Source organism: Phyllostomus discolor, chromosome 11 (assembly GCF_004126475.2).
Source record: "Phyllostomus discolor isolate MPI-MPIP mPhyDis1 chromosome 11, mPhyDis1.pri.v3, whole genome shotgun sequence".
Classification (NCBI taxonomy): Eukaryota; Metazoa; Chordata; class Mammalia; order Chiroptera; family Phyllostomidae; genus Phyllostomus; species Phyllostomus discolor.
Genome location: NC_040913.2, coordinates 76,552,320 through 76,575,203, shown reverse-complemented (window position 1 = coordinate 76,575,203; position 22,884 = coordinate 76,552,320). Strand labels below are relative to the sequence as shown.

At 38.2% G+C, this 22,884-nt stretch overlaps 1 protein-coding gene across 10 annotated transcripts in view; it reads left to right on the top strand.

Moving 5' to 3' along the window:
• Window positions 1–22,884, top strand: part of NRG1 (neuregulin 1) — a 199,975-nt gene that overhangs the window by 135,930 nt on the left and 41,161 nt on the right. The window lies entirely within an intron of this gene.

Here is a 22,884-nt window from a genome sequence, read left to right as displayed (position 1 = left end):
ACCCTCTTGAATTTCTCAAGCCTCTTTTCCTTGACATTTAACTCCTCCGTCAGCAGAAAGCCCCTGCTGTTCCACATGTTGAAGAACACAAGAGCCTTGACAATTAGCACTGTTTCAGAAATTTTGATTCTATCAAGCAGCCGCGGAACTTCTCCTGCTTTTATCCATAGCTGTCTTTAGGGTTTTTTTCCACAAGTTCATTGAGGGTGAGAGGTAGTAAAGGCTCATGATTCTTTTCCAAGAACCTTAAAATGCAAGGTAATCAATCTTTAAAGAATGTTTCAGATGTCTGATTTGTGCATTTGATGTGGGTAAATAGAATCAAAGTTCTGTAAACTGTAGGATTCGATGGATGTTGCCTGCGATTCCATTCTTGGTCCCGACTTTCTCGTCACATTAAACGTGAGAGCTCAAGTTCTACATTGAAGCGGAATGAGAAAACTTACAGCAGAGTCATGTGGGCCGAGCCTGAGTCGGCCTCTTCTGCTGAAGAATTAGTGTGGCGCACCCGGAGAGAGAGCCTGGGCTAGTCATCTCTCTGAGAGGACTCTCTCTCTCTCTTTTATCATGGATAATACAAAGACATTCTAAATTTAATTATTAAATGTTTCCTTTATGTCCGAAGTAAACCATTCATGTTTGGCTTGAGTAACTCAGGGGATGGCTTTGTGCCAAATTCTTCTCTCTCTGTTCTGTAGGTAAGAATTTTTAAAAACTTTCTAACTAATTAATGTGATGATGTTGAACTACCCCCACATGTCGACACACCTTCTTGGAGCTGATGTGGTCCTCCAGAACAGATGCACACTGCAGTCAACTTTCACGTCATGTCTTTCTAAGAAAGAGAGCTGATTACATTTAGAGCTGAAACTAGACCTACCTCCAACCTATATATACGTGAGCTGGAACTGGTTAATACAGAGCATAGAAGACCAATCAAAAAAACATGGCAATCAGTTAGAATAAAACTGTATTACAAAAATAAATTGCAAATGCAGATATCATTTTCATAAATCAGGGAAGTATGGCTCTGTTACTTTTTATAGCATCTGAATTATGGCTTAGGCTTATTAAGAATTAGAAAAACAAATTTCAGCGCTGTTGATGATACCCCCGTACAATATGGAACAATCTGTTAGACATTAATGTGCTGAAAAGATAACAGGAATTTTCAACAAGTAAACACATAGGTGAGGCACATAGAATACAATTGCTTTTTTATATAGCATTCAAGGAACAGCTGGAAAAGGGAGGAAGCATAACGGAGTGAAACATCAAGAAATACACATCAGTGACTCAACTATAGGCAAAGTTCATTACAGGAGAGTTACTAGGGCACATAGGATCTTTTAGCTCTCAAGTAGCTATATGGTAATGTGCCCCTAGTCCAGCTTATAAAACAGCACAGTGTTAAGGTATTACAGTAGCAGCCATACCTGCCTCTGATTGCTCTGGAGAGAAAACCCAGAGGGTAGAAGGTCTTAAGAAGTAAGGGGCTTATAAAATAACCTGAGTATCTGTAACTGAGGATAATGATAAAATAAAGGCCTATGAAGGGGTCAGCTAGCGACCTGGGTAAAGAAGGAAAGGGCCCTACTTCGGTTTAACTCAGGATGGCTTTTGTAAGGGCAATGGCTCGCATCCTCTATGGCTCTCTCTACTTGACTAAGGCTCTGTACAGAGAATCTCTAGCCTGTCTTTTTCGGACCAAATTTACCAAGGAGGTGAGATGGTAAAACTGCTCTGCATACAGCTGTTCCTCAGGTGTGACTTTCAATATAATATTGAAACCTTAGGGCTGGGAGGGATGTGCTGAAGGTGTTGCATCTAACCACTCACCTTGCTAGACCAAGGAAATATAATACCTGCCCGATCCATTCACAGAGAGGCCATAATGCTTCCTGGACGAAAGTCCTCAATTACCTTTATAAATGCTTCCAGTGATGAAGACCCTAAAGCTAACCCACAGTTATTTTCCCAATGATATTTAAATGTGTTATTATAAACTAATGACACCTCTTTTCTCACTGTCATCTCTGCAAATTTGTATTTGGGTTCCCTCTTCATAGTTAGTGAGAAACTGTGATTGAGTAATTTTGTGTGGATAAAACTGCTGTGCAAGTGTAAGTAACTCTGCCTTTAATTAAGTAATTATTACAAATGGAACTTGTCTGTTTCCTCCCATTCCGCCCTTGACAGTGATTGAGGGCCTCGGCGTGCCCACGGTGGCACAGAAACGGAGTCAGTAAATGAAAGCAGTTGTCAGATGCAGATTCTGATTGGTTGAACAGCTTGCCTGGGTTAGTGATGAGTGCCATTGTGGGGGATGAAATCTGCTTTCCTACGGAAGTCAGGAGAGAATAGAGTTACATGGCAGTTGTCCGACTGTGTGAACCATCTTCGAATGTAGTCAAGTGTAGATGTAACAATATTGGGACTTAAAAAAAGAATGGAGAGATGACTTCAAATGTAAGAGAACAAGATTTTCTGGTGTCTTTATTTTTTGTGTTATGCCATTGCATGAGTATGATTCATGTAACAGCTTTTGAGATCATTCTTTTAGAATTTCTTGCCTTCTGCTGTCTTTTCTCTGGAAACGTGTTCATATTACTAATGCTCTAATGTCAATAAGTATATTCTTAATTGGTAACACAGGGGTTTGGGTATTGATAGGACCAAGAAATATGTAGGAAAATATTCCAATGCATGTGTCTCCTCTTCTGAGGATTTAATAGGTCAAGGTATTGAGAAACAATTTTTTACTGACAACTTGACTGTGATGTAAGTAACATACCATAAGATTCGTCCTTTCAAAGTGTGTAATTCATTCTTTTAGTGTTTCCAAAATCGTGCAACCCACATCACTGCTTAGTCCCAGCACATGTTCATCGTCCCCAAAACAAACCTTGTTCCTATTAGATGTCACTGCCCACTTCCTCCTTCTCTCTCCCCCCGTTCCAGTGACTTCTGAAGAAAAGGTTCTGATTAGAACTCTACATCTGTGTTCCGTGTTTATAGCTAGCAAAATTTTTATTTATTTAAAACAATTAATTCCACATATATAGTATCATATGTGATTCCTAGAATGTTTTTGTTCCATTTTAATGACTATTTAAATATGTGTGATGAAATAACTTTTACAATATTGTGAATGAAATGAGAGAGCTAAAAGGAATGCTTTTCTCTAACTCAAAATTCACATAAACAGAAAATTGAATTATTAGGTATATTAGATAAATTCTCTTAAAGAAGCAAATTCATTACTTTTCTTTACTGCACAAATATAAATTGTGTAACCATATAAATAGACCTCGGATGAGAATTACCTTTTAAAAATCTGCATCCCTTTTTATTTATTCAAAAAATACTTTCTTTCACCACAAACTCAGTAAATCCTTATTCTTCTGTTCACCTCTGCTAATGGGTGCCTTGGGTTTACCCTGCATGTCAGCTAAAATAATTGAGTTAAAGTTTATCTCTGTGGACAAAAGGGCTCGATAAGTTATTTGATGAGGTACAAACGGAGCATGGCAATTTATGTAAGTAAATATACTGAGCAGGTCTTAAAGTAACAGTCACCATTTATTGCAGGATTCTGTATGCTCTTGCCCTCCCTCCTTCTCAAGCGCAGGCCAGCCCTCCAGACGCTAACCCACACTGACCTGCGCTCCCTGGAACTGGCTACGTCCCTTCCTGCCCCGGGATCTTCAAACAGGTCCTCTTGAGTGCATATCTACAGCTCGTCCACCCACCTCCTGCACCACCCTGCCCTTTGCTGACGTAGATAACCCGTCCTTTGACTCTCACCTCAGCAGTCCTCACCCCCGGAAGCCTTTGCAGCCTCCAGATGAAGCCAGGTCCTTGTCAGTGTTCTCAGAGCCCCACGATTTCCGTAACGCTCAGGACCCTACATGAAGCCCCATTATTTTCCAAGATGTAACAAGCCTTAGGAAACACTGGCTTAGCTGTGAGACACACGCCTGCCCTCATGTGCTCACTGTACGTTTGCTAACGATCCAGTAGCATTCTGAAAAAATCTACGTTTTAGACTTTATAATAGATCAGACCTCACCTCCTTTTGAGAACTCAGAATTTTTTTTTACAGATTAGTACTGTGAGAGTTATTCTCTGTGTTTAAATCAAAAGGCAAAAATGCCAAAAATGGTTACTTCTCAGAATTGGTTGGTTTTCACTGTTAAATAAACCAGCATCTTTCTCTCAAAAGAATGACAATTCAGTGATAGAGGGGCATAACAACCAAAGGGTCAGCATGTGCAAAAATGGTTTTTAAATATTGATTGCTGTGCTCTTTCATTGAAATAATTCTGATTTTAAAAATCTCATTAGAACCCTGATTTGTCAATGTACTAAAACCTATTTTGAAATAGGCAAAACTGTCAACTAAAGACAGTGTGCTCAACTAAAAGATGATTGCTTTGCAAAACTTGACAAAAATCATAGATTATTTATCAGCTGTCACTTTCTGAATTAGTTATCTATTTTTACCCTGCTTCCTTCTGTGGAGGGTTTAAGGTATTCTAACTGTCCAGCACACATTTGCTTGAACAAAAAGAAAACACGAATGTTGCAGTTTGATGGAGGAAGGACCACTTGAATAGAAACTCTTCCAGCTGAATTTGAAATCCATAAACTGCCATGTGATTCCAAGATCATGAGATTACAAAAATGAGACAGCCTTGAGATTTCATCATAAAGTTATGATTTATTTCATCATAAAGTAAGTTAAGTGCTAGGAATTGGATTTTTCTCTTTTCCCAGAAATGAAGCATGCTTCTAAGGATAACTTTTTTCCTAAAACTAATAACTTCTCATCATTGAGACTTGGCTTGCACACCTAATATCAATAATGGAAAATCTAAGAAAAAGAAGAGGGTATTTCAGGAAAACATGTCCCAACTGCTGTCTTTAAGGCATTGGTGAGACACTACCCACACCTAAAAAATGACTCCACTGTGTCACTTCTAGAAAGCACATGGCTAAACATGTGTGCTTTTAAAAAGCACATGGGTCTAAGTTCAAATGTGCCTAATAGTCAGAGATGAAATCCAGTGAACCTGCTGAAACCCACAGCAACCTGGGTTTGGGGCATGTTTGTGGATCTTCAAAGGAGAATGGATTCATGGATGTTATGAATGTTAGTCATATTTTCAGTATTATTGTGAATTTTACTTGCAAAATTATCAGCCAGCTCTTGGGACTTGAAGAAGAGAGGCGTCAAAGCATGGAGGTGAATTATTTGCTTAGACTATTTTAATATCTTACAGTCCTATTTTTGTCTTTTATTCTTTCCTTTCTCAAATGGATGGATTTTTCAACAAAAAATGCAAGCGAGCATAAAAGTACTAAATGTATCTAAAAGTGCAAATTTGTTTGTGTTTACCTCAAATGAATCAATAATTTTACAGGGTAGCATTTCACTATAGTTTTTATTTGTTTACAGAGATATTTTTATATTTGGATTTCCTAAGTAATGCTGTTTATCTTGGCTAATGGATGGGAGAGGCTCAGAGAAAACACGAGAAGACCAGAGGCACTCCCTACCTCTCTGTCCTTACTGTCTGGCCCTGAAACCCTACAGGACGTTGAGCCCCTTAGAACCTGAACACAAACAACATTGCCCAGGGTGGGTGCGGGGCGGCAGGGGTTGGATGTTCCACCGACCCCTTAGTGTCTTCAGATTTTCTCTTCTCGGTTGTTCTGTAGTGGGGAGAATAAGCTCATAAATACTATTCATTTTAAAACATCCTTTTATCTCTCTAGTTTCCCAATTGATATGAGAAATGCTTTGATGATTTTTGTCTCATGATATTGTAGAACTGTCCTGCTGATGATTTTTAAAATAATTATTTTTTCACAAATATTTGACTTAGGCCATAATGCCATATTTATAACTTTCCTATGTGCAAAGCAATTCAGATTATTCTAATTCCTAGACTTTTCTAGTGAGATCTAAGACACCAGTTTGGAAGTAAAAAAAAAAAATAATAAAAACAAACACAATGAATCTCCCCACCCCAATAACAATAGGTGATGAAAATGTGCGGCTCCTAAAGGTCCATGCAAAGCGTACTCCTTGGTCTAGTGTTCTGCATCGCGCATCTGAAACCAGGCTCAAAACAAAACAAAACAAAACGGGAGCAGGCCTGGGGCTGGAGAAAAATAAACTTTTTGCCAGCCACATGTCAGTTGTATATCTTTGAAGTAGCAGTATTATTTGGAAGAAGAAAAAGAATTTTCCTAACACATAAGCACATATAAATGAATCTTATATAGAAATACTGTGTTTTATTACTTTCTCTTTAACTTATATAAATTTTCTGCTAAAATAGTTTCTTTGGGAATTTGGGGGACTGATAAGGGCTGGTTTAAAAGGCAGTTCTAATTCGTTTTTAAGTAAAATTCATTGGTAAAATTGTCTTTTTAAAAAAAGATTTTATTTATTTATTTTTTTTAGAGAGGGAAGGGAAGGAGAGAGAGAGAGACATCAATGTGTGGTTGCTGGGGGTCATGGCCTGCAACCTAGGCATGTGCCCTGAATGGGAATCGAACCTGTGATGCCTGGTTCGCAGCCCGCACTCAATCCACTGAGCTATGCCAGCCAGGGTGTAAAATTGTCTTTTTTTGATAAATTTGTGGGCAATGAAACTATATTATCTTCTGGTCAGTTTAATCATGAGAAGGAAAATGTAGAAATGAAAATCTATTATATTCTTACTTATAAACAACATACTTTTAAAAAAATAATAGCAGCAAAGTGAGCTGTTCTTAAAATTTGTCATTAATGCAGGAAAATTTTGTCAAGTATTTGAAATAAAAATATTCACACAAGTTAAATATGCTCTAGTTATGCTCTAGTTTTTAGTTTGGGGGCTTTTCAAACAGTTAGTGGCTAAATACCTATTGTTTTCATTGAGACAGTGTTACAACACCTGCAGCCTTTGAAAAAGCAACATGTTCTATAGGGAAATGCAGATGGTCTTCACTCCAGTGTCTCTCAGACTCGTTTGCACATGGTGCCTTGATACCATCAGCAAAAATGGACTGTGCTGAGCAAGCACTTACAACTAATGGCTCCGTGTGGTACAGAGCAGTGGCCCTTCCATAACACGGAATGATACAGAGGAAATGGTTAATTTAACAAATTGCCAGTCGCCCACCAGCCATCTAAGCAGAATAGTGGTATATGCGAGGTGTGCTAAAAAGAATTTTTTTTAATGATTTTATTCCCTCTTCTCCATCTTCCCAATATCGTCTGGGGAGGCTGTAAAAGTGGGGGCAGGAGGACATATTAAACCAAAAGTGTGGCAAATTGGTGAATTTTAAACAGTGATTTGTTGAGCCAGAGTAAATGAATTTAGAGTTGAATCTTGAAAATCATTTCTTTTTTCAAGGGTTTATTTGTAATTTAGATGTTTTCATTTGGGGAAAGGTGATTCTGTCAGGCTTAAATCTAAAATTTACTAAATTGTATAAGATGCTTTGCATTATGACACAATGAAAGACCTTTTGTATAATAGACTGGAAGATTAATCTGCATGACACCCAAAGTTAGACACATATATTATATATGTTATGATGTGACAACAGCAAAAGAAAAACAAACAAAAAATTAAAAGGCAAGATCTGATTTCCCAAGGCTCAAACCAGTTTGTGATTTGAGAAAAATGCATAGATATTGCCTGCCTATCTGTATGGTAAATTTGATTATTTCATGCTTTATTTTGCTACTACTGTCATGAAATTAATGGAAGATGTGTAAGTACTTCTGTTGGGAAAACATCACTATAATACAGTGTTTTTCAAGTCATAGCACAAACAAGCTCATATTTATCACTTCCAGGCAGGTTTTATTGGTCCTGATGCATTTAGTCACTTCCACCCCCATTCATCTGCTGATGGCCAATAAAAGCTATAGGAAGTCTCGTCAATGAAATTAGTAATCTGTGGGGACAGAGATGCAATTAATGCCTGTCAATCCAGATTTGTGATCATGGGTTATGCTTCTTATAGCCATTGAAAATATTAGCTTCTTCCTATTGTTAAGTATATTTTAAAATTCTGAACACAAAAATATTTTTACATAGCCAAAATAAATTTTTAAAAATATCTAATAAATTAGAGCTTTTAGGAATAGCAATCAGCATATGATTTGTGAGCACATATTTTAACCGGTTTCTACTGTATTTGACAAAAACTGCTAAAAGAGCAAAATTTTTGCTTTAGGCTCTTACAGAAGTAGAAAATTTGTGAGAGGCATTGGGTATTTTTCCACTTTGAGAGGTGTCTCTTCTTGATCTGCTGCTCTTTTTTCTGTCCCAATGTGCACCAGGTACAGATTGACGAATTAGAATCAGGTGCTTGAAATTAAGATGAAGATGTAGCATTTTTGTGCTCTGTAAAAATCATGCCAGGTCTTGCTTCAATATGAAAATTGTTGCATTTAGTCCAAACCATCAGCATTGCTGATAAATTATTTAATTTTCTCGTTAACATCATAGAACCTCAAATTTGGAAAATCCTGGAATGGTGCCAGGCCTAACCCTATCCCTCATTGCCATGAGTCCCACCAAAGAAAAACTAGTTTGTGCTTTCTTTTGTTACAAGGAAATGCCCAACCTCCCAAAGCTTGCCCATTTTATCCTTGTTTAGCTGTACAAATTTGTTCACATACTCAGCTGAATATTTGTGTTCCTGTAGCCTCCATTAATTCAATTCAGTTTCTCCCCCTCATCTACAGGTTGGGGTAAAAGTAGGCTTACAGTTGTTTGTATGGAAAATAATATAATAGTTAACAAATAATGATACAAGATAAACTCTGTGTTTTTCATACTCACAACTGTAAACCTGCCTTTGCCTCACCATGTAACTAAATGTTTCATATGTCCAGCTCTGATATATTGGAAGACCAGTTCCATTCCTCCAGACTCCCCTGCAGCAAACGCCAATCTCATCTACGTTCTTTATATGGTGACACTGGAGCCTCTTAACTAGCAGATCTCTGTCCTCTATGTTACATTTTGCCAGTGTTCCTTCTTCTTTTCTTCTGAAGTCTGTTTTCTACAATGACAGAGTCAGTGACATGCATGGTAGCCAAGCGAAATACGGATAGGATGACCAAACTTTGCCCCTCTTTTTCTGGGCCTCCGCTTCAGGGACGCTGCTAGCAGTATTAGCAGCACACAGCGGGAGAAGTTGCCCCTGCGCCCTTCACCTCCCTTCAGCCAAGGGCACTCGGGAGTTCCTTCTCTTCTGTGGTGCCTGTGCTGAAGACAGAGCAGTTCTACTGCAAATTCGGCCTGACTTGGGGATACCAAATGTGCTTTAACCTCCACGATGTGGTGAGACCAACAGACTTGCAATACTGATGAAAGCCTGGCTCTAGAACCAGGACGCTCCCTGGCCCTGGACTGCTGGGAGCCCGAAAGCAGGTCTTCCCACTGAGACAGGAGTTATTGACTCCTGTTATTATTGCCTTGGACTTGAGTCCTGAGACTATCATCAGAGCACCAAGAAAGAGGCAGCAGAGTGTGCGTGTGTATGTGTGGGGGGTGTATTTTCTTAGCCTGCAGTGAGTTTTAATTTGAAAGCCTCCCCCACCGTCTTTGGTTCAATCACAACAGAAATGGAGTAGAAATCCCTGAGGGACCTCAGCAATATAGCAGTGTAATTCTAACCTTTTTGATAAAAACCAGTCTCAGGACAGAATGAAAAAAATACAGCCTCATGGTTTGTTTTTATGACTGTGTGTGTGTGTGTGTGTGTGTGTGTGTGGTGAGGGAGGTGGAATTGTACATCCACTTAGCAAAGGAAACACTTAAGATGCCATGTACTGTTAGAGTTGAGTGATCAATTACAAACTCCTATTGTAAAATCAGTTTTTATTTCTTTTTATTCCAATATTATCTGAATATTCTAGAAAAACAAAAAGCAATCCATATATAGTGAAAGCAGTATGTTTCAAACCAAAGTGCGTTCTGTGTTGAATGTCATGTTGACTTATTGCTTGATAAATGATACTTTAATTCAGTTAATTAGAACAATTCATAACCAATTATTAGACACAGCAGAATTGCTTTTCCTTTTCTATAAAATAAACATGCATTGTTATATTTCTTCTGATTAGTAGTAGTAATAAAACGTTGTCTAAAATCAGTAACAATAATGTTCTAGGGTGAAACAATTGTTCAGAATAAGAGCTAGATTCTCTTCCTGATCTTTTGTCATACTCTTGAGAAGGACAGGAGGAAAAAATGTCACTATAACACACTTCTTCCTTAAAGCTGTTTTCAGAGCAATTCAGAAGGAAAAAACTAGTCAAGAGATTGTTTTAATGAAATTGAACGTGAAATAAAGTCTTACTTTGTTCATGCCATTACACACATTTATGTTTTGTGGCCAACGATATTTAGAATTTTATGAATGGATTTACATACTAAATGTTAAAATATTCCAACTTTGAATTTTCTATTCAAATTATTTTTTTAAAGATTTAAGTAGCACCCTCTGGTTTAAAGCTATGCACATCAAAACACCAGACACATACATAAACAAAAATATGTCTGAAAGGTTCATGGTATTTGTGATTTGTTTCTTTTAGGAGGAATGTGATTTTTATTAAATGAAGTTGTTGCCACAGCTCTCTTTCAGAAAATTGAGTTTCTATCTTAAATAATGCCAGTCCAAGTTTAAAATTAAGAATATCTAAGACTCTTAAGTAGCTGGAGACCCTCTTCCTTTTTGTCCCACCCCCAAAAGTTTCTGAAATTATAAGTACAAAGGATTTGGTGTTTTTAAGTTATGGGGGCCCCTTTAATAAAATATTCTTTTATTTTCCTAGCTAATCTGTAAACCATAGTGGCATTATTTATAACCCCCACTGCTAAAGGTTAAATCACCCTTATTATACTTACATAAAAAAACAAACTCCTCAATGAGCATTCATTTCCTAATTTATGTTGTTTTATCTTATCGTGACCTGCAATAATTTTGCAGATGTTCTTAAATGTTTTTATATTTGTCCCTAATGTAGTTAACACAGAGTATTAAGAAAGGCCTCTGAAATAAAGCAAGTAAAAAGAATGAATAGAGGGAAATAGCTTTATCTCTTGTCTCATGGAACCATGACAGTGAGGATTCTGAATTATAGAAGTCAAAGGTCTTTCAGACTCTGACCTCACATGAAGAATTTTAACTGTAGATCCATGGAGTAACTATGGATTGCCTTCAGAGAAGGGGGGAGTCCATGAAGTCCCCAAACTGTAGGCTAGTGTTTTACTTGTCTGTGTAAACAAAAAGCTATAGCATTCCCCGGATTCCGAAAGGAGTGTCCAGCCCTTGAAAATAATAAGAAGCACCATTTAAAATTCTTCACTGGTGTCTTGGAAAGTGCAAAGACTTTGTAATCAGAGTTAGAATCTTAACTGAAATTTTTCATCTGTAGGACTCGGGCAGAGCCTTTAATCTCTTTGAAATACTGTTTACTATCTGCTTATCAGAAAGTCGGAGAAATAATACAGAATTTACAGGATATTGTGGGAACTTTATGAGGTCATGTATTTTTCCCTGGTACATTGAAATCACTCGACAATTACTTCCTTTTCTCACTATCTTTACTCCGAGATGATAGAAATAGTTAAAACCACTAGGTGTTAACAGGAGGCTTTCTTCTTTGTTGCTTATCACACATGGGCATACCCAACACTACACCTAGGAGTCAGCTCCCCAAGGCAGCTTTCCACTGTGGCTTTTGTCATGGAAAGCAGCCACATCAGCTGCGTTATGGCCCAGGGTGACACTTGACATTTATATGGTTACTTTTTAATAAAGTAATTTAAATCATTGCCTTTTCTTTTTATTATGGGGGGAAAAAAACTAAAGAATGTTAACTGGTCACTGTGCAGAAGCTCCCCTTTCCGCCTTCAGAGCCTTTCTCAAGGACATGAAACACTCCTCCTAATTACTTTGTATTGATTTCCTGGCATTTCTGCTCAACACTGACTGCTTACTTTTAGGAAACAAAGGATGCTAAACTACAATGTTAATGGTGCATTTGAAAGTACAAAGTTCAATATTTTAGTCATGTCTCTTACATGCACTTAAATAGTTTGAAAAACTGTATAACCGTTTTTATGTGCCTCAGTTGTCTTATCTTACTGCGAAAATAAATATAAAATTCTAGGATCCTCAGATTTCTTCCATAGCTTTAATTTATTTTGAACAAATCAGTGACTTATACTACAATATTTCAAACTTTAAATAAGCGAAGACTTGGTATAATCAAGGGAGTAAAAAATTAGTGAAAATCTACTGAATAAAGAAGCAGCTGATGAAAATTAAGCGATTCAACTTTATATTATTAGTTCTTATTCTAGTTTTTTAGTCATTTGTCACTAGTAAGCACTTTAAGTATACAGCCACTCTGTTTATAGCATTAGTTTTTTTAGGGATGAATATGTAAAGCAAATCTGGTTAGATGATCCCTACGTATAACTTAACCAAAAGAAAGCAGTCTTACATTAGCTATTTAGAATAGTCCATCTTTGTCAGAGTTGCTTGTTTCAATTACTTAGTTGTCAGGATTTAACTTTCAATTAGAGGTGCTACCCCCAAACCCATTTCTAAAACCTTCTTGTGGGTAATTTATATGTTACATGAAAATAAGATTAAAGAAAATTACCAGCCAACAAAATGAGCCTCGTTTAACATGCCACTGGTGTAGTTAAGAAACTTTTAATTTTATATAATGTGTGTGTGTCACTTTTAAATACACATTTTTCTTTCTTTCCCCCTCTCTCTTTGCTGATTACAATTAGTTTCTAAAGGAACTAGTGGTATTAATATTGCATTGAGGTCAATCAGCGATCTGAGGCAAATGTTAAATATTGTGCAGGCATCATTGTAACTAAAGTTAGCATTTCGTTTGGAGTAGTTCCTACCATTACAACCCCTCAAAGCTGTCTGTACCTCAGCTCATTTCATTTGTACATGCATTTATATGCACATGCATAATTTCTCTTACCTTGGCTTTATAAAGAAATGAGGTCGTTTCTCTGAAAAAAAAAGCTTTGAGATTATTGATAAAGGAAAATTAAATTACTTTTCTAAAAATGATTTAAGAAGAAAAATGAGGCTAATTTGAACGGAAGTTAAATGGCACCCATCACCACCCTGCGGCACTGAGAGGTCACATCGTCAAATTTCTGACAGCTCTCCTCATTTAAACTAAACTGCTCAGGATCAATCGAGTTTTCTCCTTCACAGGAAAGCTAACTGAAGTGATAAACATTCTGTTCTGAAACAGACAACAGAATACTAGATAACTTGGACTGAGTGTTTTCCCTGAGCTAAGACAAAAAAAAAATAGCATCAGTGCCACCAACACTGGCCTGCTGTCTTCTGCTAAGAAAGTAAAATCTAAAAGTAATATGGTAAGAGTCATTCCCTGAAATACAGTTTCCAAACATGGGCAAATATTCAGAAAGTAACACTTTGTGGAAGGTAAAAGAATACGACTTCTCTAATAGCCTGTGGAAATAATTTTAATTTCTATTCTTTGTTTATTTTTAACTTCAAGATCAAATATGTAGTTCTGGAATGAAAGAATCACGAGATAAAATGCTTTAGTGGATATATTGTCGGCCTTGCCATCAATCGGCCTTAGCCGATTCCTCTCCACGTTATTTATTATACTGAGAACAAATGCATGCTATATTTAACCTCTTTCAACCTCAGTTTCATCACCTTTGAAAAGGCTAAAATCTTACCTATGTCTTAGGATTGTGGTGAGGACTACAGGGCTAGAATATATGGCACACTGTATTTAGTGAGTATAGGTCTTCTTGTTCCTTGCTAAGAATTGTATTGCCTTCAACATGTAGGTAACTTTTGAGTTTTCTTCAGCATTTATTTCTCCTCCAAAAAAAGGGATCAAAAAGAGCAGATGCAAAATACATACCTTTACAATTTACGATGAACACTTTGATGCCAGTCACCTACTGTCCTAGGTGAATATGATTTCAACTTCAAAAGATTACTGGAGGAAATGATAGTTTGTATCACATAAAGTGAAAGGTGCTTAAGAAGAAAATATGGTAGGCAGAGAACTGCTCGATCTTTGCCATCGTGAGATGATGTGTTCTCTCTCTGCTTGTCATTTCTTTTGTGTTTTTCCCTTGACCCGCCCTGAAGACCACCAGAAAGCCAGAACATAGCAGATGGCATGCTCAGTGGAAATGGTCATTGTGAGAAATGTTTCTCTTACTCTAAATTATACCTGGGGAATTGGATCTTTGGAATTAGAACAGGTCTACAACAACCTCATTGAAATAATTACTTTTCTCTAACTTAAAACATATCAGTGTTTACCTCATTAAGTCATCCAGTTTAGATGAGCATGGAGGGCATATTCTCTGTTATTCTGATTAGAAAATGTAAATGTCCCTGATCGTTTTCAGAGTAGGTCTGGATAAGACTTCAATGCCCATCCTTTCCACCCCTCCCCCCAGCCCCGGAGTTCTTGTAATCACTAATGATAGTGATGGATTCCATCTGTCTCAACTTCCACTCCTCTGGTTCTGTGATCTAAGGACAGCTGGACCTTTTCCTGACTTCATGCTATGTGTAGTCTCAGAGTTTCTTGTGAAACAGAGCAAAAGTTTCAGTAAATTAGATATGTTTCTTACTTTTCAGAGTCGTACCATTCATGACTTCTTTCCAAGGGTTGCTGACGTAGTCGGCAGTGTCATCCTTAGCCGGAAGCACTGGTCCCATGAGCCAGAGGACACACCTCGCTCTGTACTCAGCCATCTCCCTGTCCACCTTTGCAGGGTTCACCTGTCTCAGCCCTAGACTGTGATTCCGGCAGCACAGATTACATTGCCCATTTCGCAGATTACATTTCAGGAGACCTTTTCGATTGCTGTAACTTCCCTTTTGCCATGTCACTATTTTCATGGTTCTGCATGAGAAACTCCAACTTCATGTCAGGATCTGAAGCTAGACTTTACCATAAATCACAGTTTTTCAGCCCAAGGACTACGGTGCATTCATGCAGCAGGAAGTAGCAAACTGAGGGAAGTAACCACCTTGCAGGTGAGCACCGGAAGTCTTCCAGAGGCTGCAGACCCTCGACTGCTTGTCTAAATGTATTCACAGCCTTATTTACACGACAAAACTGTCGTCCCAGACCCTCCTAACTGAGTTGAGCTTCAGATGCAGGGTTGGGCCCCGAGAAGAGCTCACACTCACAGAGCCGAGACACTTCCTGTGCTCTCCTCGTCTCCCACACACCCACCCCGCACTCCTTGTTGTTGTTTGCTTTCTCTCTGACATTCTGGGTGAGTTCTTTATGTTCTTTAAGTATGTGCGGCCAGCATTTTCTATAGATATTACTATGGGTTTGCCAGTGCCTCGTTCTGACTTCAGAAGAAATATTTTGACACTCTGCATTCATTTATAATTCCCATCTGTTCGTCCACGTGTTCCACCTGTTCACCTTCGAACAACTAAAATGTGTGCCATTTACAACTAAAATAATTCACAGATGAAATGGTCTTCGTGTCTTCAAAGCAAATAAACATAACAAGCAAAAAATGAAAACAGACAAATGGAATTACCAAGTGTATATCTGGAGGGTTGAATTTGTCAAAGGATAAAATGGAATTTTAAAAAATGTAAACAGTAATCATGCACTCTAGTAGTAGTATTGTTATCTAATGAGTGTGCTTATATTCAGTCCACTTAAAATCATATGAGGTTTTATGATGAACTAATATCAACTGATGAGACTAAAACAAACAAGAAGTCTAGAAAACAAAAATGGGGGTGGGGGCTGGGATCCTGGGATATCGTGGTCAGTTGCTGGCTCTGGGAACAGAGCTTTGATTACAGAAGTGATGAGACTCAGTTAAGGACGACGTTCTTAGCAAAGGTGCAGAGCCTCGCTAACTGTGCACGTGCCTCTCCATCGTGCCGGTCACTGGACTCTGTAGTTTCTGAACTGGAAAACTCTCACTAGGTATCGGCAGCGCCTACTTGAGCAGAATACCAGTGCACATTTTTGCTAGACGTGCAATTTGGTCCTGAAAAGTATTTGACTTCTCGAAAGCTTCTGAATAAATGGCAAATCTCAGCTGAAGACAGTTGACTCCTGTATGGGAACATGCGGGATTAAATTGGCAGAATGGACGTGGCCTTGGATTTGGTTCTGTGTGATTTGAGTTTCAGGTGGTTTTGTAGAGCCATGAGCCTTTTCCGGCTGGCGCGCTGAACAAACAGCCATGGCTTCTCGCTCTAAGTTGTTTTCTTGATTAGCGTTGGGGTGAGAAGCACGTTAGTGATGGATGTAAAGAATGAATATGTGTATCAAACACATACTTGCAGTGTCTACAAAATGGTTTATGTTTTAAAAGGGGGAAGACCTCAGCCATGGTGAATGATTATAGCTCCAGGAGATGGAAGTGTTTTATTAGTCCATCTTCACAGATAGATATATCACCACCAGGAAAGAAACTAATAAATTATAACTAAGATCTCATGGGTGGACCTTCTTAATAGCCCCTGTTGCAGGCGGTGCAGGGAAGTAGCCGGGCCAGCTTAGATAAGACTCAGGCCTCCACTTTTCTTTAATGATGTGATTCAACATGTCCTTTTTCAGTTTTAACTACAAGCAAGATGATTTCTAGTGAGTCCCTCCAACAACCGCACGAGGTATAGATAGAAAACAGCCAGGCCAGATGACGAGAGTAAGACACTGAACACATGGCCCCGGTTTTTATAAAATATCGTGCACTTTGGCAACAGAATTCAAATTGTGCACCTGTCTGTTTCCATGGAACAGTGAGTTTTAATGCCAACAGTAGAAACACAGGTGCCTGTTAGGTCAGAACATAGAGGCCCAGAAATTAAAAACACCAACAGCAGCTAAAAATGAAGGCATAAGGGAAGCTTTATACATAATGTCATCAAGGCGAATTTATCATTTTGGCCTGGTTCCTGTAAAGGCCCATGGTTTGCCTGGTTATTACCTCCCCCAATGTCCCCATCTCTAAAAAGTATATGCTCTTTAGAGAAACAAAACCTGTTATGAACTAAATAGTATGAGACCAGTGTAGTCCTTTGGGGGCAGGGCAAGTGTTTTCTTGAAGTGAAGCATTTAAAATTACGTGTTTTTCCGAAGCCTTGTTTTCCCCCTGTTCAGACTGGCCGTGTGGAAGTGACAGTAACCATACTGAAAAAAGTTAGATTTCCAAGTGTTCCTCGGATTCCCAGCATTTTGGGAACCTAAAAACTGCAGATAGACGTTTAATAATGCATCGAGTTACAGGAGGGGTGTTTTGCTCCTCTGATCATGAACCTGGGAACAGGGAACTCCTGGGACTTCTGGGAAAATATGTGGACTGAAATGAGCCAAGTGTTGCAGAGCGAGATTCATATGTTCGAACCTGCTTTTACTACTTCATTCCTCTATGTACAGCGACCTTTCACCTCCGTGAGGAAAATGTGGTGCTTATGGAAACAGAATCAGGCTATTTATGTCCACAACCCTCACACACACTGAGAATTGCAGTGATCCAGCTAAATGGTATGTGGCAATGAGCAATCTGGTGTTCCAGAGCTGCCAAGGTGACATTCCAAAGAGTATCACCCAGGCTCCTGTGTTAGAGAGCCACTGATCAGGGACCCCACCCAAACCTGAAGCACAGCACGTGGAAGGTTGTGTTTTATTGCCTAGTCCCCGTTTCTCTACACTTCTGTGAAGGCTCATTTATGAGAAAAACATTGAAAGTTTAATAGTCTGTCTGAAATCGTTCTCCATCATGGAGATGCTCCCAGAACTTTTAGGGGCATTGGTCATCAGTGTAACTTACACTTTCAGCCATCTATATTTAGAGGGTTCCTTTAGGTTGAAAGATGTGCTGTAGGCACATGAGAAAGCCATCCTGTGACTTGGGGGTAACTGAGACAGCTTCACTTCATTGTATGAGTATTGAATATTGAGAGTGGCCTCAGTCCTGTTGTCTACCACGGGTATTTCCTAGACTGTGTGAAGAGTAAGAAGACAATGTGTGGTAAGCAGTTTGATGGCCTCAGGAAGAGGTGCGACACAAAGTGTGAAATACAGATGAGCGCCAGCGTGTGGCTCCTACCTAATTGTAATTCATCTAAATGCAAAGTTGTGTTATTTCTTGACCAGGCTCCTATTCCTTTTCCATCACTAGTGTGCTAATTTAAGCTATCTCCCTCTGTCTCCTAGACCTTTGCGATTGCTTCTTTACTGCTCTCCTCATTTTCAATTCCTCCCCTTTCAAAGGTTATAGAATAGGCTCTTAATTCTATTAATTATGGGCCTACTCAAACGCCTAACTCTTTCCATAGTAAACATTAATTCCAGCATGCATAATACACATTAATTTGAGCCAGGTTATCAAGGGCTTCTCTGATATGGATACATTATTATTACATAGCTTCATTAACTTTACCTTTCTATTTATAATCCATCTCCCAGGCAGACTGAATTGCTGCCTTTCACTGAACATGACATTCATTTTTCTACCTCCACAGATTCATTGGCTTTTCCTTTAATGGAATGCTTTCTTCTCCCCCAAGCATAGACCTACTTCCCTTCTTAATATATTACCCTTTTAAGATATTTCCTGTTTTGCATATTTATTGTTAGATTCATACCTGGCCAATCTAATTGATTTATTTTTCCTGTTGCTTTTCTGAATATGATCCCTGTATCTCATTGGGTTTTCTTGCTAGTTGATACTGGCATCCAATAATGTCATCTTCAAGTAATGATTATTTTATCTTCTCAATTCTGAGTTTTACCTGTTTTTTTTTATTCCTGCTTTATTACACTGGTTAAAGCAATGTTAAATAATATCTGTAGGTGTCAACATCCTTGGCTTGTTGACATTAATGGAAATCCCTTCTAGAATTTCCATGTTAAGTATGATTTAGGCTGTTGGCTACAAGTAATATATTTATAGATGATATAGAGTGTTATTCTAATTCTACATTAAAAGACATGTTTGAAAAGGCTAAATTTGACAGTTTTTGCATTTTATTTCAAACATATATAAATATATATTTAAACATGTACATGTATAATATACATTTAAACATGCATATCAAATATATGAAAATACAAAGAACAGTACAGGACGGGCCAAAACTAGGATTGCAGTCGTGAGTACAACAAACAAAAAGTTAACAGAGCTCTTATGATCATCACAACCAGCATGTCCTTACCCACACGAACAACTGCGAACCCACTTCTGCCATGTCCTGTACCGTGGGTCTGCACGTAGCCGTCATCCGAGTCAGCAGTCGTCAGCTTTGTTCATCTTGACCCCCTCACTTACCTTCCCTCTTACTGTTTGGAAGCAGACCCCAAACATCTTATCATTTAATGTATAAATATTTTAGCGCATAGCTCTTAAGAATAATAACTGTTTTCAAACACAAGCACGATGTATTTGACACCAAGCAAATTAATGATAACGCCTTAGTAGTATGAATCATCTAATCAGTGATCATATTTGAGTCTCATGTTAAATAGCATACTTTTGTAACTATTTAAATCAGGTTCTAAGTAAGCTTCACAAATTGTTACTGGTTTCTATGTCTCCTAATTCTCTTTTAAATGTCTGCATTTTGGATTTTTCTTTTCTCTCACCCTCTTAGTAATTCTGTTGCTCTATCTCCCTTTGCCTCTTTATATATAGAGAGAGAGGCAAAGGGAGATAGATATATATTTGTAAGTAACTAGGTTATTTGCCCTGGAGAGTTCTTCGTAGTCTGGGATTTGCCAGTTGCATCCCAAGGTGTCTTTTAATGTGTTCCTCTGACCTCGTACTTCCTGTAAATCAGTCGTTTTATTTGGATGCTTGATTAAATCCAGGCTTGATTTTAGGGATAAAAATATTTGACAGATGGTTTTATAGAAATTGATTTTTTAATCTCATCAAGTGTCAATTCAGTACCTATTGAAATAATATGCGGCTGTTATTTTTTGCTATGCCCCAAATTTTAAAAGTTCGTTGAATATGAATTTGCCTCGGAGCTTCTGCATTTTGACCTTTCAACTCCTTTCATTCTAAACGTATTTTAGTTGATGAATAAATTAACCTGTGTCATTAAATGTCACATGGTAATTTTAGCAGCTCGCTGAATACCTGAATCTTTGATCAGTCCACGTTGATATGTTTCATTGGGTCTCAAAACATTCGACAGATTTGGAAAGTGACAGTTGAACATTTTCTATTTTGACATGACCTTCTCCCAGTCAAACTGATACTGGTACAAAATGCAGAGTACAGTAAAGAACGTGTGCCGCCTTCCGCTTTTAACCTTAGGAGACCTGTAAATATATCAAATTAAGCCAGTCAGATGGACTGCTCATTTTCGCTTTGAAGGCTAGGTGGATTTCAATCTTTCAGAACAGGTATTGGTAGGAAAAGATTCAAGGGACAGCTTGAAAATTTGTCAACTCCCAGCTGTGGAAATTTTAGATTCACGTATAAAACTGTCAGTAATTAGTAGAAAATATATGGCAGGGCTATATTTCTGGAGTTTTCACCTTTTAGATTATTGGCTTTGTCAGGAAGAAAATGTAGCTTTCTTGTAGCTTCACCCAGTCAATGACCCACTGTGGGAAGACTCTCTCTCCCTGGTCCTCAGAAAAGCCGTGACAGCCTGCAAGGCATTCGGGTCACCAAAATGTTGTTCTAAGGAGTAGTGGACTGCGACGGTTACACCGGGTCATGAGTGAAATACGCTGTCAGAAAACAAAAGAAAACGAACAGCAACTTCTATGTTTGAAAAATCACCTTTCTTGACAGTTTTATTTTTCTAAGGATAATACTATCTAATGACACCATATCATTTGCTCAGCAGCTGCTGGGAACTTAGGCTTTGCTTTGTGTTCAGCTACAAATGAGCTCAGTGTTATAACAAAAATTATAATTTTGTTTTACGAGGAGAAACACCCAAAGGTCACTTTTCATTCTCCTGAAGAAGGAAGAAATAACGTTAGGGTCTGTCCAGACAGCCTATGGGAGGGAGAAAGACCTACAGGCGATCTTGTTAACCTGCTCCAGCCCCGATATACATTTCACAAAACAGAAAACCAGCATTTCCTAATTCTCTTGTGTGACCTTGGGCAGCCTTTCCCTGTGTGCTTTTGTGAGATCTTAGCTACAGGGATTTTATTAAAGACCACAGAATTACTGTTCTGAGACAATTTGAATCCTCTTTTAAAATATGGGCTAAACCATAAGCTATATTAAAGTTCTTTCTGGTCCGCCAACCTGCGTGTGTTTAAATGATTCCAAAACCCAAGTTCATTGTTTAAACCACTTAATCTTCATTGGCTTTTGGTGTCAACTTATTCTTCGTACAAACCTTGTACGTAGCCTCCAAACTACTAAGAACTTCCGCCTCAGTTCCACGAAGTGAGATGTCCTAATTCTTCTTAGGAAGTTCTGGTTCCAGCTATGGTCTCCTGATGGCTCATCGCTGGCTTCCCTTTTTGTGTCGTTAGCAGAGTGCAGTGGAGGAGAGGCAAGGAGACAGTATGCTCCTTTAAATCAGTTTTGGCTCTGGGAACCTCCAAGTCAGCATAGGTTTCTTTTATCTCCTCCTGTCGTTTTTTTCCTTTTCAAGTACCTATATGCTACTCAGCGTAAGATTGAATTACTCCTCACGAAAAATAGAAATGCCAACCTTAAATGACCATGCTTCAGTAGTTCTGAGCCTGGCTCTGAACTTCTCCTTGGAGAACCAATGTCATTCCCTTGGCATCTGCAGAAGCATTTCTGCTCAGCTTCTGCTCCAGAGCTTCATCTTCGGGAGCCGCATAAGCACTTTTTTTCCCAGTAGGGGTTCAAAGCTTCTAGTAAGTCACTGCAGAGGAGCTGTATTCTGAGCAAGAACAATTTCAGGTTTTAGATTTTTTAAACTGGGAGACCAAAGAGCAAGAAAGCATGCAGATTTCCAAATCCGTAGCCACTGAAGATATCTCAGGTAAGATTTAAAAAACAAACAAACCTCTAAAGTTGTAGTGATTGACAGTTCCATATTGGAACGTAAAAATTGTTAAAATGTGTATATTTGAGAAAACTGCAAAGTCATTTAGTTTAATTTTCTTCCAAGTACATCATTAAGAATTGTACTAAAAAGCGCTAGTACAGACTCATTCACTCCGGGAAGACTGGATCTAGGGATTGCTCTGATTGCTCCTGGGGTTAAACAGCATACATTCATGCTAATTCCTGCTAATTGTCAAAGAAGAATAGAGTGACTTCTTATCAGCAATTTGCATTTGTGTAAGGGCCCTGGTCTGTTGCTGCTGTCTACTCTGCTGATAAGGAAAACACCACTTAAAACAGGCAGGGAAGTAAGCCATCCTTTCCAGAGTTGTTTTTTTTTTTTTTTTTAAGCCTTTCCCTGAGCAGAAAAAGCCTGGCATTCTACAGGAAATATTGTGTGATTTCTTGGGAAAATATTTAGCAATAAAACAGAGAACACTTAATTAACTCCTCAAATTTTTATTTCATCTGTCTTTAAAGTGTGCAATAGTATATGATTTCCACAGCGTTAAGTTATTCTGTGGATGTCACAGCACTTAAAAAAATATTTTAAGAGCCTTTAAACTGTTAAGATGACACACAGTGTTATAAGTAAACTGAATTCATGTAACTGGGAAGTTCGGTCAGGAATATTAAAGATTTGTGTGGGCCTTGAAAGTTGACAATAATACAGATTTATGATGTTTTTTTCTTTTAATGCACATTACTTCAATTTATTTTATAGGCAACTTTAGTGGTTATAAATTAACGACGAGCAGTTGTGATAAGG